General features: G+C 39.3%; 1 protein-coding gene across 3 annotated transcripts in view; it reads right to left on the bottom strand.

Annotated features, from left to right (window-relative positions):
* OTUD7A (OTU deubiquitinase 7A) overlaps positions 1-20071 on the bottom strand; it is a 98834-nt gene that overhangs the window by 55976 nt on the left and 22787 nt on the right. For all 3 annotated transcript variants that reach the window (XM_083871188.1, XM_083871187.1, XM_083871189.1), the window contains exons 2-4: positions 7361-7436; positions 2190-2307; positions 1518-1622 (exon numbers count right to left, since the gene is read on the bottom strand). The gene's annotated coding sequence lies outside the window, so the exon portion shown is untranslated. The remainder of the gene's footprint in view (positions 1-1517; positions 1623-2189; positions 2308-7360; positions 7437-20071) is intronic.

Here is a 20071-nt window from a genome sequence, read left to right as displayed (position 1 = left end):
TTAGATTTTTTTTTTTCAGTTCAATTAGGTAGAAAATGAGGCAAGGTTAGAGTCTGACTTGTCTTATGCAGGCCCTGCTTATCTCTATTTAACTACTATCCCTAGCAAGAGAATGGAATTGGCTGGAGCCACTGCCCCAAATAAAATAATCACTTTTAAAAGATTAAAGAAGCCATTAACATGGATTGACTTTGTCCCAGCAGAACAGAGCAATGCAATCTGCTCAGTGCTGGTGATCTGGCAAGGACAAATCAAAGGAGTCTGACACCCAAGTAGAGAGACAGGGACTTATAGATGCTGAGTGCAGTGCTCAAACTCACAAGGACTTCTGAAGTGACAATGGTTCCAATGGAAAAATTCTCTATTCAACACATGGATACAGCTGCCTCTCCATGATCAAAATGGATACTTATACAATTCTCAGCAAGAATCCCAAAGGTTTTACTAATACCATACTTAATCCTCAAAAGCTTAAATAAAATCCAGTATGCACAGAGGAAGGGGGAGCTTGGAAAAAAATTGTGCATCAGCTACAGAGAGAACTGATGAGCTCAGCAATAGTTCAAGAGCCTTAAGACAGTTTGGAACATCAAGTCCCACTTCTGAAAGGAAGAGACAAAGAATCTGTGTTGAAGCAGAGACAGACATAGAATCTACGTTCAAGCAGAGAAGTGCTTAGGCCTATCTGAGTCCAGTGTGGGGGAACCCTCTGCCCAGAAGCTGGACCTGACTCATCCATACAAGGTACAGAGATGATGTGAAAACTGAGATAACACAGAACTGGGAGGCTTGGGAAACCTGGAGAAATGAAGGCAATAAAGAGGGCAAGACATGGGACAGAATTATCATCATGAGGAGGAGGGAGAAGGGCAGTGCTTCTACAGCAAACTATGTTTCATTATTCCCTATTGCCGCTGAGAAAGTTCTTTGCAGTGAATTTCAAACCCAAGGTTAAGCTTCAAAATTAGAAACAAATCCATTAAATGAAGATACCAGGGTAGATACAGTGTCCATGCTGCAGTGCTATGAACTGTCAGGAGTTCTGCTGGAGCTCCTTCACAATCACAGAGAATAATGACAGAAAACTTCATCTGTAGTAATGGAGAATGAATCTCTATGAAGTATTTTAAAGGGTATTTGGCAACCCAAATTAAAAACACAGTTCCCATGTACTTAATTTTAGTATAATGTTCAAGACAGATGCTGTGGTTCCAAATCAAAGCTACAGACCACAGTTTCTCATACTTTTCATGTGTACATGGTAAAGCGTAATTATTTTCAGCTCCATTCAATTTGCTGTTTTAATTTGCTGAAGGTCCCTCCAGGCACTTTTGTGGACCTCATATGGCAAGGGAGTCAAAGGCAGTAGGGAAGAACCTCTCAATCCAGCCCTGCTGCCAAGGAAGGGTTATGGGAAACATACTTCCAGGGAAGAGAGAGTTGTGTGTGAACAGTTTGGTTTAAGCAATGTACACTGAGAAGCTTCACAGCAAAAGCAGGGACAAAATCTGACTCACCATGATAGGTTCTGCTTGCAAAAGTCTCCCTTCTCTCCTGCATGCCCTAACTCATTTTGGTGAAGCAAATGAGGCAGCATCCACACCAGCAAACCCACCTTCTCCCTGGAGAAAGAAAAGACAGAGAGGTCAGCAAGGAAAAGGCAGTTCAGAGCAGGTGAATATCAGCTACACAGCAGCTGTTCAGCAAACATTGCTCTGGTCACTGCCCTGACCAAGGGGGTCACCCTGGGGATCTTCTGTTCAAGCCTCTCAGTGGGTTACCCCACGTTACTGCAGAATGAGCTGCAAAGAGATACAAAAGCAAAGAACTAAACCCCAAACAGCTTCTGCAGTGACACATCAACTGCAGCATTCACTTAAACATGGCAATGATAAGGATGGTTTTAGGGACTTATGCAGCATCCAAGCTTTAGGATGCACAGATAAAGGTTCATTTAATGAGTAACAATGCATCATCCATCAGCTCTGTGTAGCCACAGGCAATAGGCATGCTGGTAGCCTGTTAATAATTTTAGTTGGTTTCTTTGGTTGGCTACACTTAATTGTTATCAATAAGAAAACAAATTAAATTTTTTGTTTTCTTCGCCACATCCTTATGCTCAGCATTCCTAAACAACAACCCGGCAGATGCTGATTTGAGGGATGGAGAGGATGTTTATAGCAACTCACAGGAATGAGGTAGGTAGGCCCCTTTTTCTGTTTCTAATAAGTTTGCCTATTTAGGAAGGCAGGAGGCAACTGTCCAGCTGATTTACTTCTGATTTTACTTCTCTGCAGTATCATGTGCCTGGGAGGATGGAGAGAAGAAGAGAACAAGTTTTACTGTTTTATTCCAAAAGTGACACTAATTTACTGTTCTGCATCCATTTGTCATACCCATTACACACTCTGACCCTGGAATAATTTCTGTAACTGCACTATTATGGAAAAAATAATTCTACGCTATTTACATCAGATGGCAGCTTCTTAGGAATCCAGCCCCCTTCCTGTCTGGTTTAGATAAACAGAGGAAATACACCTCAAAATCCAGTTTAGAGGGCTGGTTTTCTGCCAGTTTGACCAGTTCTGTCAGTGGCAGCACTCAGTAAAATATTCTAGTAGGTTCAACATGTTTAGTTCCTTACTACTTATGAAAAATTCCCCTGCACATTGATAACTACTCATTTTGTTCACAAAAAGTGATATGATTTTAAAAAAATATAAGATAACCACCAAACCAACAAGCACTGCAGACTGATCTAAAAGAATCCTCAATATTAATTAAATTAACCATGAAGCACAGACCAGAGTGATTTAATGAGCTTTATCTCAAGTGTTTAGCATCCTGACTGGATACGTGAGCATGTTATCATCTATACAACTTTAATCTGCTTTACCTGCTAAGAGAGCAAAAATGACCTGCACATAGAATTCACACTGAATGTGTGAACACATAGTCTTCTTCTACAGCCTGTTTAGCAATACTGTGACCAAATATGATTTTTTCTTTGACATTGACTAAATATTGCTTCTCTATTAGTCTATGCATCATTAATCAAAGTCTTAAAACATAATCTAAAGTTTTTGGGGCTTTCATTCTAATAATTTTTAAATGCTAAGAATGTGAATTGTGAATTCCCACAATTCTTTCAAGTTACATTCCTTCTAGCTACACTTTCTCGCTCATTAAAAAGAAAAAGCAAATTACGTATTTATGTAAGAAAATCCACATATTTGTCAAATGTATTTCTTCTACCAAAAAAGACAGACTAACAAACTTTTTTCTATTTTCCTTTTCCACTCTCTTAGCTGTATTTTTTCCAAGTATATGCTGTTGCACGAATTTATTTCAACATACCACCTCTTTGCTGGACATTTTTAAAGCCCTTAGACATCACCTGCTCCACAGGCTGAGTTGAGCTCACCTGGTGAACTCATGTCAGCCACCTAGAATAATAAGGTCACTGTTCTGTGGAACTGCACTGAAAAGGGAAAACAGACATGGTAGCCTGACCAGAATGAACTAAATAGTCTCCATATTCATACACAGAGTATTTCCAAGTGGTGGTGGTGGTCACAAAGGCAACATATTGAAGATTTAGAAAATAAAGATAAAACTTCATGCTGTTGGGAACTTACATGCACATTTTAAGAATTTCTACTGAATTTCACTTGCAAAATTTTACTGACATTTTTGACTAAAGATAACACACCTTTAATTCTCAGCATTATAGGAAACAATCTAAAATGCCAAATTTAGACATTTTAAAGAGATTGTCCAGATACTTTTTTCACTCTTGCCAAAGTCTTTATTTCAAACTTCTAGGCTGAAACATTACTCAAACTTCACCTCAGTTTCACTGTAGTGTTTTTATTGTTATATGCAGATTGTATAATTACACATAATTATGCCAAAATTCTCATAGGTGAGAAATAGTGCTCAAGATCTGTGAGTTCATCTGATTCTTTTGCAACAGCAGCATTTCCTTCACACACACAAATGACTGAGAGCAATTGGTGCATCAGTAATGCTGCTGTGCTGTCCTGGTGCCCTCTCATCCTGCTCAACTGCTGCACACTCCCAACACTCAGTCAGAAACAGCACACATGGAAGGACTGCTCAGAGTGTCACTGTCCATCAAAGTGCCCCTTGGTCTCTCTGCAGGCCCAGTAAAAACATCTGTTCCAATTGCAGAAGTTAAAAGAGAGCAAGAACAAACCTCTCTCTAGATAGCAAAAACCCAAAGGGAAAAATTTAATCCATAAGGGGCTGCAAAGAAAAGCCTCTTGTGGTTTCTCTGCCTCCTGTTAACACCATCCCTGGATGTTTGCATGCACCCACTGGGTAATAAAACAGAAGTCAAAAAAATGAGAGAAAGAGCATTGGTGTCATCCTAATTGGGTTTAACTCATATGACAGCACAAACAATGGGCATGGAGATACAAAATGTGTCTTTCAAGGAAGAGGCAAGAGCAAAAGCCACAGCTTCTTACAAGTGTGAACTACAGAGTTAAATGAAGTTGTAATTGCCAATACAAGCAATGAATTTGACCTCAGTATTCAATTCTACATTCAGCTATTTGATGATTCATCCACAATGCAAGAAAAACAACTGGCACTAGAGTCAAACTGAAACAATCACAAGAAAATATTTCTGGAAAGAACGTGAAACATTTACAGTAAGTTCCTATAAAGGTCATTAACAGTTTCAAAATTCAACCTGGGTCTTGTTTATGGCAGAACCAAAGTGTGACAATCTCTGATGACTCATGAAGGTTTTGGTGACAGAAGCAGTATCACCAAGATATTGGGAAGCTTTCTGTACATTCCCTTTAGCTCTCAGAGCATGTGTCACTTGGAGGCAGCTGTCTGGTTATGTGTCAGCATCTGCAGTTACAGCCTGAAGTCACAGAAAACACAGCAAATGCTTGGTCAAAAGCTAGACACATCTTTTTACAAGGGAAAACTCTTTTTAATTAAGACCTTGCACCCTACACATAGTTCTTTATCACAAAAAACAAAGACACTTTTCCAGGCCCATGCTAGAAAGATACCAAATCTCAACTCTCAAGTTTATCAATTATCTACATTCATCTTCTGAAATAAAATGGTACAATCTGAACTGAATCAATTGAATCAGTGGATGTTATCCCCAGTCTCCACCTCTCTGCCTTATAGAGCTTTCCCAGCAGAAGTGGTCTGCACTGACTCAAAGGCGACGCTAAAACCCAGAAGGCCTGAACAGGTGGATTCCTCTTCCTTCTCTGTACCACTGGTTTGGGCCATTGGTGACAGCTGCTCTGGTGATTGTCTGAGTGGTCTGTAAACATGACTGAGAAATAAATACAAGATCATAAAGCATGGTTTTGCCTCCCCAATACTGTGAACACCTCCACTTTATTGAACATATTTGTCTTTTAAAAATCCTATTAAGTAAATAGTTCTTTTTTTCCCCTAGCCACTGAAAGCTCCAAATTCTCAAATGAGAATGTATGTCCTTCATTCAATCATTCCTAGGTGGCAGAAGATGAATGACTTTTGATACGTATATTCCTAATTTCTGATAATTTCTAGTTAACTTATCTGCCCTAAATTTCTGAGAAAAAGCTATTTCTGAATCTTATACACATGCAACCCCTCCAACAGGAACTGGAAGCCATCAGCAAAGCAATTTACAGGCATATGGACACTTCAGTGGTGGGCTGCAGTAGGAAAACCTATTGCTGGAGAGCTGCTCAAACTTGAGCAATTCAGTGGAGTGAACTGCTGCAAACAGAGCTACTCCTTCTGAAAGAACACAAAAGCAAACAATTGAAGTTATTCTCTTACACTCTGCATCAACCACCCAGTTTGCTGACTTCACAGGAAAACACAGCCATGACTTCACACTTCGAGACATTTTTACAACACTTCATCAACTTCACAGGGACAGCTTCATCTTTACAAATAATAAATGCAATTTCACTTTTTAAAGAATATTTCATTAACTGCAAAACACACCTCTCTGGATACAAAACCTGACAAGCTCCCAACCCAAAACTAGACCACACAGTACATTTGGATTCCTAAAGACTCACAGCACAAAGTGCAATCTCCTATTGATTTTAGCTTCATCTCATGAGACCCATTTTCCTTTAAATCCTATTTCACCTAATAAAGCCATTTTCCGGTTGCCACTCTCCCGATAATGCTAAAAGAAAGTCTGAGTTAGAGGTTAGTGAGAGCTGCCTGTAAAAACTGGGAACCTGCTACTGCTTTATACAATCACAGAACCATTGTTTCTCCTCAATCAGCTTCTGGGCACTGAGGATTGAGGGAGAAGAAGAGGGAACAGTGGCCTGGCTCCCCACCACGGTACAGCTGAGCCATGGCAAGGGCGGGGGGGGGGGGCAATCCTGCCCTCAAAGAGCCACTCAGGGGCTCCATCTGTGCCCATTTAGGATTCTTCATCATCTAGGATTCTCAGGGGTGAGAAGTGGGCAGGAGGAAGAATGGAGCATCAAAGACACCAAAACAAGCACAAATCTGTGCTTTCCTCAGTGATTGCTTCTACACCGTGAAATGCCAGCAGGGCCAGCCTGACCTCTGTGCAAGAGAAGGCAATTAAGGAAAAAGAAAAATTACTAAGGAAAATTCTCCCTATGATTTAATGAGGGGACTGTGTGAGAATATATTTTGAACCACAGGCAATAGCTCTTCTATCACTCAAAATAGGTACTTATGGCCCAGATGTCAATGAAGGTTTTCTAAAAAGCAATTACACAAAATCTGTTTTTAGAGGAAAAACCAAAAAGAATCAAACCATCTTTCTTGTTTTTCAGAGATGCTCTAAGTGGAAAACATGATGATTATATGATGAGCTGTCACTTGGCTACAACCCACTCAGTTCTATTACTGCTTGCTCCAGCTACTTTAACATTCAGTCATCTCAGTTACCTTTTATACTCATGGCATGCAGGAATCATCAAATGCCCCTTACAACACAGGGCAATCCTTGCCCTCAGAGTCCAAGCTGATTTGATCTCTTTGTGCTTTACTGGAATTTAGGACTACATTGTGAAAGAGAGGGGAACCTCTCTCCATATCATTTGAATTCCTGCACCACACACATTTTTCTCTGCCCTTCCTTTTGCTCTCTAGAAGACTGAGGTTACAGAGTACAGTGCACCGTTTGCATATCAAAAGCAGTAGCACTTTACATAAAAACTAAAAGCACACACTTTTCTGGTTTCAGTGACTAGGAGATCAAGATTTCCTTCCTCTGAACCTGTAACTTCAAATTCAGGTGTAACTCAATTCATCAAGACTGGTTTAGATAAATATTTTACAAATTAAGAAGCTTCCCCACTACCAGTGTTACCTGATACTTTTTTGCCAGAGACATTTTCTTTCCAGACCTTCTTCTTCTGGAGCAGTTAAAGACTTCACTGTCTTACCTGAAAGAACAAATGAGAAACATGCAAACAAGTTCAAAAATCATAAAGAAACAATTATTATTTATCTCAAGTTATACATAAGTTGTTTGAATGCTGCATGGTGCTACCTCACAGGGGGTTTCAATATCTTCTTCCAGCTGCCTCCCTGGGCTCAGGTGTGTCAGATTTTATTATTAAAAGAAGTAGAATGACTCTGCTCTACCTTACACCATCTAACAAAAGAACACATACACCAAATACTATTCCAGGTCACTGTAGCCTCATGGTGAGGTAGTAACCTTGCCCTAAGTTTCTACATGGAGTTAGAAAGCAGTTAACACTGTTTTTCTGAAGCAGAATGTCCAACCCTGGTGTTAACAGACAAGTTGTTGGTGCAGGACAGTGAGCACACCATGAACTCTGACTTGTGACCTTCATCAAGTTCCAAAACACCCAGCCTTGATACTTTATTATTGCACCAGTTTTTCTCAGCAGGAAGCAGAATTGATTCAAGTACAAGCCATACTACCTGGTGAAGTTAACGCGTCTCTAATTGTACCACCCTTGACCTTTATACCCCGATGAGATCAACTGCTATGGACCTAAAACCCCCCTCCACCCCCCAGAAAGCAGGTGGGCAAATGAAGACAATACTACAAAGATATTCACAGTTCTGATTCTGTAAAAGAAAACTTCCTGCACCTCAATAGGGATGTGCACCCTGGTGTCTGGCATGCCACAGACAGGTGAGGCTACAGATACAGGCTCTGGAGTCCTCCTGAGGGATCATAATTGGCTATCTCTAAGTTGCTCCCCTGCCCTTTTTACTGATGTTCACAAACAACATGCAGGCGAGTGCAAAAAGGCTCCAAAACAGCTAAGAAAAAGATACAGTCATGTCCCCTCTCCCCCCTAATGTGACTGTGAGATGTGACATCAATTTTAATGACTTCCTTGCCTAGGAACGTACCTGGCCACCCACACACATAGACAGAGCAGTGAGGTGGGGACAGGGAATGAATGACTCAGAGAAATCCCAGCTGTTTACCACAGTGTCTCACTACTCCCCACACCAACTGCCGTGGGTGTTGTTCAAGCTGTCCTTGACCCTGCCAAATCCCTCTTCCACTGCTTCCCACCATTAGGAATGTTGATGTGTTTCCATGCCCTACCATGAATGCATTGCCGATTTCATGAAGATCTTCAGGTGGTTTAAAAGAGAAACAGGCAATTCTCATGCTCAGGAGAAACATGTTATAGTATGAGTGTACTGGAATATACATTCCTTTGACCTGTTTATCATTCACTATTTACCTATTTGTTTTACCTATTCACTATTACCAGTATTTGTTAATCCTCAGAGATATCTGATCTGCTTCCCTATATGTGTTCAATTAGAGTCAGATCATTTAAAGAAACTGCACTGGATCAGAAACAAGATCACTATTTAAAATCAGCCCCAGCAAATGTCCTTCCATTTTCCTTCTATTTTTTACCTAAATCATAGAGCATAATGGCAAGCTCATTAAACACAACACAAAAGTGTTTACGAATACATTGGGTTTTGCATGGGAATCTTAATCTCTTTCCTTTAAAAAAAATGTTTCCAAATCCTCACACACATTTCTGTACTAATGCTCTGTGCCTCACACAAAGCCAGTCCTGTCAGGACCACATTTGAAGAGAGAAGGATCAGAATAGTGGATGCATAAAGACATCATTGCCATCACTCCTTAACCTTTACAGGACTACCACTGAAATGCCATGTCCTGTTATTGCCCTTTCAGCAATAAAAGGGGAACCTCCTTGAAGTGCAAGTTTGCCTTGGTTGCTGAAGTGAATAGTTCTCTTAAATAAGTTGCCAAAGCAGAGACTGAATTTGCTCATTATTCGGAGAAAACTACACCCATCTTTCTACAAGGACTCCCTTTTAGGGGGTTCTAGATCTGTGCTGACTCTTCCAAGACCCTGGAAAGGCAACATGCTGCATATGAGGTGCTCAGGAGCCCAGGTTCCCCAGCCTGACTGCCCCTGTCTGGCTGGAGACAGGTGTGAGAAAAGCAGCCACATTTCAGTACATCAGCCCTGCTCTCTGGCAGTCTACACCTGACACTAATGAAAGAAAAGGATTTTCCCATAAAACTGCATAAACTGGTAAGAGATAAAGGCACACAGAACGTAAATAAGTACAGACACCTGGCAAAGACCAATGTGATCTAAGGTAGGTTGGAAAACTGCTGGCAGGTTCACAGGAATAACCACATTCAAACCAAAACTGACTGGATGCACGTGTTAGGAGTGAGCATTTCTCACAGCTCTGTTTCTCAAGAAGCATGAAGAAACTTAAAATTCTCAATTCCAACAACATATACAAATCTCTTTTAAAAAAATCCTAAATTCAGCTGTCAAAACTGTCTTTTATGTCCAGTACCATCTTCAGTGCAATCCTGCCTTTCTGCCTGCCTGATGTATTCAGAGGTTGTTGCTGGAGTCACTTCCTCTTGTCTGTCCTATTTAACTAATGCAATTCAAAAGAATAAAATAAACTATTTCTGCAATAGCAGGAAGGCACATAGTGAACTGTGGAATACCAAATCTACGAATTCACTTTATTCAGTGGATACAAATTTTACCCATAATACTTCTCTGTAACTGACTGACACTAAAACAGAACAAATAATTCAGTAATCACACCTGCACCCAGAACAGCCTGTCTTGTTCAGAACTGAGGTCATCCAGAGAGGGGAATTTGCAGTGCAGCTGCTGTACTTTACATAAACACAGAGCTTCCATGGAAATTTGAATGCTTGCTTCTCACCCCTCCTCCCCCCCTTTTTTTTAAAAATATAATTTTCTTATATTCGTTGGAAAACTGTAAATTTTGTGGGAAGATGTGGGTTTTTTCCTAATATGAGAATGAAATACGTTAAAAATTATTTTTTCCTGTAAACAAGAGAAGTGTCTAATGATTTTAGTACGGTATTAACAGAAAGTCCTTAAATATTTTTATAGCTTAAGAAAAAAATTTAAACTGCCTAAATCTACTTTTTCAAAAGCAGGCAAGACAGAGTTTTAAAGGAGAAATGCCCAATATTTTAGATTAAGTGTTCCAAGCTGAAGTTTTATGTGTACGTGGTTAGAGAGTTTCATCGGTAAAATGCCCTCACTTCTTCACAATGCTAAGTTCTGCTCCAAAAATTACCCTCCTCCACATTTTTTATTATGCTAAATAGAATAGTTACTCTTATTTCTCATGTGCTAAATCAATATTATTTTCACAACACCCTTAACAGTTCCCTTTTATTAAGGGCATTTCCCAGTACACATCTTCTCGGTCCCTGTGAAAACCACATTTGAAACATTTCTCAAACCATGCTGGTCAAGTATGAAATTCAGATGTGATGTACAGGATAACCAATTTTACTCTGACAGCTACCATTTAACAAAGACAGCAAAGAGTTCTGCAACACAACCACATGTTTACTAAACCCCAAGGTAAGTTCATTACAATATCTATATGTTTGTGTATCATTAAGCTGCATCAAAACACATTGAAGCTCTCATTTTGCAAATATCTCGGTAAGGGTGCAGAGCCTTATTTACCATGTTTCTGAAACAAGTTGCAAAGGCAGATGTTTCAATGTTGGCCAGTTTAGGTGTTCTAACAGCCCAAGCCACCACTGCAGCAAGCTGGGAACCTGCTTCAATAAGCATTCTTAGTAGGACCCATTCAAATTCTCATATATATATTGGCAGAATAAGCAGAAACTTCAATAACAAAAAAAGGAAGTATATTTACATATTTCAATGCATTAAAATAATACAGACTTCCATTCTTCTCTATTCAAGTTTCTCTCTGTGTGTAAAAGAAGATGAACAAGCAAAATTTTCCATTTCAGCTACAGATTGTGTTAGAAACAGCATCAAAGGATGAAAATGTGTCTCTGCCAGTCCAGCTGAATGTCATCTAGTCAACTGTTATAAGAGGTACTTACTGAAAAGAGCGGCACAATCACCATTCCTTCAACAACAAAGAATCCTCTCTGAAGCTCAAAAAATTACAACATGGTTGTTTTGAACTTTTACTAAGTTCTCACATTACATCAGTGTTTGCATCAAAGCTGGTAGTGCAAAGAGGAAAGCAAAGCCCATTTTATGAACTGATGTAATCAAGCCCAGCATCTCTCTGGGGTTTTTTTGTTCCTATGGTCACAATGACATCAGCCTACTCTGCCTATTCAGTAGTGGAGAGCAATGACAGTTCTTCACCTCTGCTCACACATTTCTCTATTCTTTTCCTCCTGCTTGTACATCCTGACACATTAAGAGCCACTTGCATTTCAATGGGACACAAAACAACATTTGCCTCAAATCCCTCTCCTCACTCTTTTCCTCAACGTTTCCAGCTGTCGAGGACAATATCAAAACTCGGATTGAGAAAGTGGAAAGAGGGGAAAGAGGAATCTCAGGCACATCTAAACATTGTAGAGGGGCCATGAATTTCCAGTATGGATCCCACACTGTTCAGGCAATAACCTTATGTCAAGTGCAGCAGACACTTTGCCACACTCAGAGCTGACCTGCAAAGGTTCTGCAGCTTGTCTGTCTGCCCCATGGCAAGGAAGATGTTTCATTGGCACCCACAGACACCCAGGCTGCAGCTCCAGCAACAGCTTGGTGCTCACAGCATCCTCCTTTGCATGGCCCCAGACCTGCTCCAAAGGCTCCTACAAACCCATGCAAGTCACTCCGCTTTTCTGAATCCATTTCTATGCCTGTAAAATGACACTAATTATACTAATCTTAAAAAGAACTTAACATCGACTTGAAGAGAAGTCGAATCACTTGCCATCAACATAATCCATCCCTGGAATTCCTCATCTAATTAATTCTCTCATCTGAGACACAACATCTAGGCCAGAATACATTAAAGAAAATATATTTACACATGGAAAGTACTGTAAAGCTTAGTGACAAATGTGATCTGTTACTGAAGCCTACCAGCAAACACACAGTACATTTTATAAATTCTCCTACTAAGAATTTTCTTGGATCTGCTCTGCTGTATAGCACACAAACATGTATCTGCACAGTACTTGGTATCAAAACTCATCTAAAAAGATGAAAAAATATCCACCATCAAACCAACCAACCTATTAACCAAACAATCCCCAATCTCCACTTCTTCCATGTTTTAAACTACTAGGAAAAACTAATCAAGAGAAAATAATTTTTTTATTTTTTTTTTTTACTTTTTCATTGAATTAGGTCTTTTGCAAAGTTTAAGGAAGACAACACTCTGGAGCACCTAGTACAAACTGCAAGAAATGTAACCTTGCCATTGACTGAAAAAATTAAATGTCATGTTAGAGCGTTGTGTACATAAGATTATCACAGACTTGTATGTTATCCCCTTCATATATTCTTCAGCTGAAGTCAGAGAAATTATTTCCATATTTTCCAATATGAAATGTAGACAATAAGAAAAATGTGATTCTCTGTAGATGAATGCCTGCCTACTTCAATCCCTAGAACTGTTTTCCATTTGCCAACTGTCCTACCCATTGTTAAAAAGGAGCACAATCCCCCCACATCTGCTATAATTATTGAGCAGCTTACCAAGTAACATGCAAAGAAATAAGCAAATATTTTAATAAGATGAAGTCAAATACATTAGAATGAAGGCATTAGAAATATAAAAAATACAAGTCATTTTTTATAGACAGAAAGAAAATGTTATGCACACATTAAAATGCATAGAGATATCACATGCTTATATAATCTATATGGAACATAAAGGTAGATTACATCTATACTGCATCTATGTTGTCTATATGCCTGAGTAAATATACATACTTTTTTCTCTAGATAATATAGATCTCTTCACTAACATCACTACCATTTTTTTTTTTTTTTTTTCCCCATTTGGGAGAAGCTGTCAGTTTAAAACAGAGAACTTGATACACATTTATCCCTAACCCTATGGTAAGCCATGCAGTTAGAGCCTAAAGGATTTATTTAATATTCTTCTTACTAGCAGCTGACAGACATCTGACAACACAGAAATGTTACATTTCATTTAATTTCTCCACAGGCTGATTTCATGGAGCCCCAGATGTTTTACCAGAAGAAAGAGAAAGACATTCCACATTTTTATGGTGGGGGATGGGAAATTTGTTTATAATAAATGGCCCTTGCTTTAATAATTTCTATTAAAAATAAGGAGGCATTATTAAATATATATATATATATATCTTAAATAGTACTCCATTCTTGGTTTATTAGCTTGCTTGTCTCTTTTTTCCTTTATTATTATTATTGTGTGTGTTCAGGCCCATGTGTGGCAGAAGCCAGCATGAAATTTTCTAGAGGATATTCCATATTATCCCCCTAAACTTCTCCATCTATGTAAGATAAATAACAACAGAAGACAAGTAGCTCTTTCTAGTGTCATATCCCATGTATTAAGCAGTACACAACAAAATGCAATTTGAAAAAAAATACAATAATCCTTAAAATGACTGTAAGGTGATTATGTTCCATTTCACTTCCCAAGCCTTCCAGAAGGATTGCTTTTGTGCCTTTATTTAACCTGCAATATCTTGAGAAACTCTTTGGAGGGATTTCCCCAGACAGGACAGGCAGGCAGTGACAGAGTGGGACTGACAAAAGGCAGAGTTAGTGACAGCTCCCCCCGCTCCTTGCTGCGGGGCAGGTGGACGTGTCACATTGTCACATGTCCCGTTGGCACTGGGACAAACCCAACACTGCCAGGTGGCTTGAACTCCATCCCACTCGGGTTTGTTCCTTTGCCAGTCGCATCCAAAATGTGTGTGATTACTATCAGGGGAACCAGCCATTTACAGAAGCACTTTTGAAGCACCTGAGACTGTACACGTGAAGTCTGTCAAATAATCAAAGACAACATTTCAAAATACACTCACTTGCTGCAGTGTTAGACAAAGTAAAGAGCTCTGAACTGCTGCACAAAGGTCAAAGCCGAGAACAAAATCCTTGGTAGAACTACAGGTCAAAGTAAATCAAACACAGTGACAAGATGTAAGTAACATGTAATTTAAGGAAGCCCAACTTTTCAACATAACAGCTTGGCCAGTAGCAGAAATCTATCAGAAACTAAACTGAGTATGATGGTTACTATCACCTTTAAAGGTAACTACTTAAGCTCTTTTTGCACTTGTTTGTTAGATTGTATTTTGTCTGAAATCCATATTGTGAGCAAGACAGTTGGAGAATGATGAATTATGGGCTGTTCAGAAGGAACAGAAAGTGCAATATAAAACCATTATTGCCTCATAATGGAGATATTACCATAGTCTATAGGTAAAAAAAGTTTCTTTACCCTGACTACAAGTGACTGAATACTGCTCAAGGACAAAACATTTCCAAGATTGACCTGGCAAAGTTTCAACACTACCTTTCATTAAAAGAAAAAAATCCTTTTATTAGTTAAAAGATGCACACTTCGTGTTGTTAGCTGGCTAATGAAGAATCATGTATACAGCAACTTAAATATAATTTTTAAACCTCAGCAAAATACACCATTCTTCCAGAAAAAATCCAGATGTTCCATAGTGGTACTGGCAGAGCATCTTTACATATGAATAGGACAGAAATGCATCCAGTGTGGAACAGGCCAACGTTCAATAGGAAGTTTGTCATCCTGCAGAAGTAAAAACCTGTTCAGGTCATGAACAGAACTGTGCCTGCCTGTCTAAAACTCCAACTGAGCAACTGTGTCACTGACTGGAAGGACACTGGGCAGCACAGGAGAAAACCAGCCTCAGTTTTAGCAGTCAGAAAATACAATGGGAATTACAGCTGGAAGGGAATTGAGCAATAGGCTGGAGAGGAAACAGTGCACTTGACCATAACCAGAGTTTCAAGTACTACAGAGTTACAGCATTATTATACTAAATTGCAAAAAGGAAGGGCATTACTGTTTTAAACAAACTTCCACGTAACAAAACTGTAGCAGAGCCTGGCAAAATGAGCCCTGCTCTTCTACAAGGTACATCTGTGACGTAAGTTAATTGGAATATATCCTGCTGAGACACAAATTGAAACAGGAAAACCCACCATAAGAGGAAAGTGAGATGTCTAATACAGAAGATGAGAAAACAAAATCTCTTTGTTGTCTTTCACTCTTTTTTCAGACACTCATCTACCAAAGATGTCAAACAGATAATATGACAAGGCAGCAACACAGCAGGAAAGGGATACCACATCCTAACCTCCCGCTCCGTAACTCTGCCTTACATGTGGGGCATCCTAAGGATTGAATTACAGTTCAAACTCTAAATGGAACAGAAAAGCTTTTAATACACTACATAAAACAATAAACTAATTAATGCTCGAGCAGACATGAGGACACACTGTAGATCATCATTGCAATTACATTTACAAAAGTCATAAATAGCTTCAGCAAAAACCCAGCCGAGATACACTTTGAATTAGGGTAGCCAGATTTTCCTGATGTCTGGTGCTGCCCAGGGCATACCAAGTATTTCAGAAGAAAAAATCTAGAACAGGGATGCCAAATTGTCCTCATGATTTGCACTGTGCCTCTCAAGAATCTGTGGAGGCTTTTCCAGATAAAAGAGGTTTCTAGATGAAGACACATTTTTCCATCTCTAAACCATAGCTCTGCAATTACTCATGTAACAGGGTGAAGACTGGCTTGGTCCATCTGCTGCCTATGCAGTGTGGTCTCTTCCCCACCCCCATCATATCTACTTTGGTTCTCCAGAAGCTGATGCACTGGAAATTGAATATGGGAAGAAAGCTTTAATTGTGTCTTCCACTGACATTTATGATTTCCCTGTCAGAAAACAAACTGAGTTTTCAGGTCAGATGGGACACCAAGCTCTCTGTCTTGGGCAAGCTGGATTTCTTTGCCATGTGCAAAACTCTCCTCCTGCACATCTGTGGTACATCTGAGCTGTCCACACATCTGGGATTTCTCTGCATCTCTAGAGGAACTGCGACTCCAACTGAATGTCCCATGGCTTGATGGGAGTCACAGGAATTCCAGGCAATACTCCAAAGGCCTCACACAAGTTCCAGACACAGAAACCCACAGAAGCCCAGCGAACAAATCACTGGAGCAGGACAGAACATTCTTCTTTGGCACAGGCTGAGCTTCCTAACTGGTCATTCTGACACAGGCTTCAGGAGGGAAGAATTATCATTACAGAGATATCAAAATCTTCAGAATACAGATGGAAAAATTCACTATATTACAATGCTAATTTATTGGTTTTAATTTCCTTAAAATTTAGAAGCTTCGTGTGTGTTTACCAACAGAAGAAAATAAAACCACTTCTTCTCTATAGCTTCATCCTCAAAAATAAATAATGCAAGGCTGTCAATATTCTCCAGATCCTTTGGAAATTCTCACTCTAGCTAAATGTTATTTTACTGCTGAAGCAGATATTGACCAATATCCCAAGACAGAGTGAGCTCCCTATTCAGATTATCCCAATCTCCCTTATAAAAACATTTCCCAACCACAGCAAGGTAATTCTTGCAGGTGAAGGGAAAAAACTCTACCTTCTTTCATAAGGGATTTGTTATCTAGATCAGCTTAAGGGTGTATCACAAACTTTTATGAATACTGTCAATACCACAGTAAAAACAAAATTCTGCTTCTATAACTGCATGTTCCATCTGAGACATCAAGAAGAAATAATAATTTCAGTTCTATGACCTGCTTATGGGGACAAAACAAACATAAATAATATCAGCCAAAGACACCGAACCACTGACTCCCTTTGTTGTGACCTGAACAGAGGGATGTTACCTAAGGAATAAACATGGAAGAGATGTCTGGGGAGAAACTGAACTAAACTGCAACCAGTTCTTCCCTAAAATAATTTAACACCTCCAGAGGACCATAAAAAAAACTTTTAACCTATAACCTGAAACAACATTTTTTTGAATTTATGTGAATTCTTATGGATTTCCACCAGAGCAGCTGTCCAAGCAGGGCTTTAATAACCCACCCTGGTACATGCACCCTCATGGTTTTATCTACATTTCCTGCCTCAGTTTGCTTTCCTAATAAAGCTTTGCAAATTATTTCCATAGGAATTAGCAGAGAACTGTCTGTAAGCCCAGTGAAGACATTTGTCCCTGAATGAATGCAGATAGCTAAGAGTAATAACACAGAAATTTATACTTGGAGAGGGCCAGGATTTACTCCATTGGTAATCCTGTCCTCCTTGGACTGTTCCAAATGCACAGACAGTTGGAGCCAAATGGAACAGCTTGCAGACTCAAAATCTACCTGAGCAATGCTTCTCTTGACCTTGCAGGCACTTGTCAGACCCAGCTGAGGGCTGTAAGCACTGCCATCCAAAAGTGCTGCAGTGCTCCCTGACTTGGACAGGTCACGTAGAGCAGGTTACTGAAAATTGCAGATAATGTGCAATTCAGCTGGCTGATTGTAAGCACACAAGGTTTCCTAAGGAAGAGTCCTGCTGGAGTGTGGTTTTCAGCAATGATCACTGCTGATCCCTCGAACTAGTGTAGAAAACCAGCTAATTAGCATAATGTAGATACTCTCTTTCTCTCTCTGTATATATATAAAGTAACACATTCTTCACATATTCACATATATTATTTTCTCAAAATTTCAGTCTAGATTTCTTAAATTCAGTTTAAAACAATGTTTAGTTATTGCACCATATTTTAGAAAGGATACAATATCATATGAAGCAAAGGTCAAAAGATTTTTAGGAAGTTTTTAAGAAGTCAAGGAGCACTTGATGCTGTTCCATGGATCAGAAAACCACCAATATCTGCTGTATGCTGCTCACAGTTAGCTGGAATTTTCCCCTATTATTCTATCCATGTAGTGTGCCAGTGGACAGATGGCAGAAAGGTACAAAATACGTAATGGACACAGATCAGCTGCATGATAGGGAACTTGTATATTTTTCCAGTGTATGCAGAATGTCAAGAATGAGCTCTTAGAAAAAGCAAGTATATTTACAAGTGTGTATAAATAAAGGAAGCATGTATTAGTATATTCCCATATGCTTTCATCAACTTTCTTTTCATACACAGAAGGGAAAGAAATTTTTCTTCTTTCTTGGGTTTTCTTCAATTGTAGCCATAATTGGCCACACTGAAAAAAAAAAAAAAAAAAAAAAAAAAGATGAAACATGAAAGTTGAGAAACGTTCATATAGTGCTGTACAAAAATGGAGAAGGAAAAAAAAGAGGTCAACAATTACAGAGCTGCACACACCAGAACTGCACACTGTCCTGCAAGAGGCTTCCAGTGGTCACTCTAAGCACTGCCATTGTCCTGAGAGAGGCTTTTATGCCCATGGGCTGCCTTGATGGGCAGCAGCTTGTGATTTACACCATGAACAAACTCATGCCATAAGACACCTCCTCTGGAAAGAACATCCACAAGTTTCCTTCCTCATCCATTAGGCACACAGAATGATGTATACACTGAGAAAACTTTTGTCTTCATTTTCCCATTAAGTGCAATGACCACAGGAATACCAAGTTTCCAGAAAACAACAGAACTGTTCTTTCAGTTGTCAAGATCTGTAATACAAAAAATCATAAGCAGGGAACTGAAGTCAACCCACTCTGAAAACTTGGCTGAACATTGCTTTTTTAACCTGAACTAAGAATGAAATGTTATTTTGAAATTTCACTGAACATGAATCAGAACAATTAAAGTTAGAGCTGGATTCATATCAAAAGTAAACTGAAACACTAATTGTTTAGATGTCCAACACCTTGGACATCTAAAAAGACATAGCAGAAAGGTGTTTACTGGTGTTTTTTCCTCCCCTTTCACTGCATTTTTCTCAAAACTGAGTAGATTCTGTCATTTACTAGAGATATAAAGATATAACTTTTTAAGGAAAATTATTAATAAAGGTTTATCAGAGTTTTGTAATGAACAAAGGGGAAAAAAATTGAGCAAGAAATTTTTAAAACTAGAGTTTTGACCAATTAAATTTGTTCCAAAAACATCAGTTAAAAAAATGGCATTTTATGCTATAAAATTGAGAATGAAATTGAAGTCAAAGTAGTAATTCAGAGGACAGTAGTGAATTCAGGGTCTCTGGCTGCCTAGCTCTTACATAAGACAAGCCAAAGAAATAAATTCTGTCATCTTTGTATGAAGCCCATGACTTCCATTTGAATAGTTAAATCTGGTTGGTCAGCCACAAGAGGTGTCCCCCAGGCTCAGGTATGGGGTCAGTCCAGTTGCAAATGACACCAAGTTGGGTGGGAGTGTCACCAGAAAGACACGGAGGTGCTGGAGCAAGGCAGCCTCTTCTCTCAACAGGACAGGGGGAAATGGCTCAAAGCTGTGCCAGTGGAGGTGCAGGTTGGATATGAGGAAGAATTTCTCCACTGAAAGAGTGGTTAAGCATTGGAAGAGGCTCCCCAGAGAAGTGGTGGAGTCACTATCCCTGCAGGAGTTCAGAAAATGAGTAGATGTGGCACTTCACAATGCAATTAGTGAGTGTGGTGGTGCTTGGTCAAAGGTTGGACTTGATTGACTTGGAGGTCTTTTTCAACACTAACGTCTATGGTCCTATTCATTTAAGCTACAACATTGATTTTAGGAAGACAACCAGCACTGATTAAAAGACTTCAGCT

This window comes from Zosterops lateralis (genome assembly GCF_965231275.1).
Source record: "Zosterops lateralis genome assembly, chromosome: 13".
Taxonomy (NCBI): domain Eukaryota; kingdom Metazoa; phylum Chordata; class Aves; order Passeriformes; family Zosteropidae; genus Zosterops; species Zosterops lateralis.
This window is presented reverse-complemented; position numbering and strand designations above follow the sequence as displayed.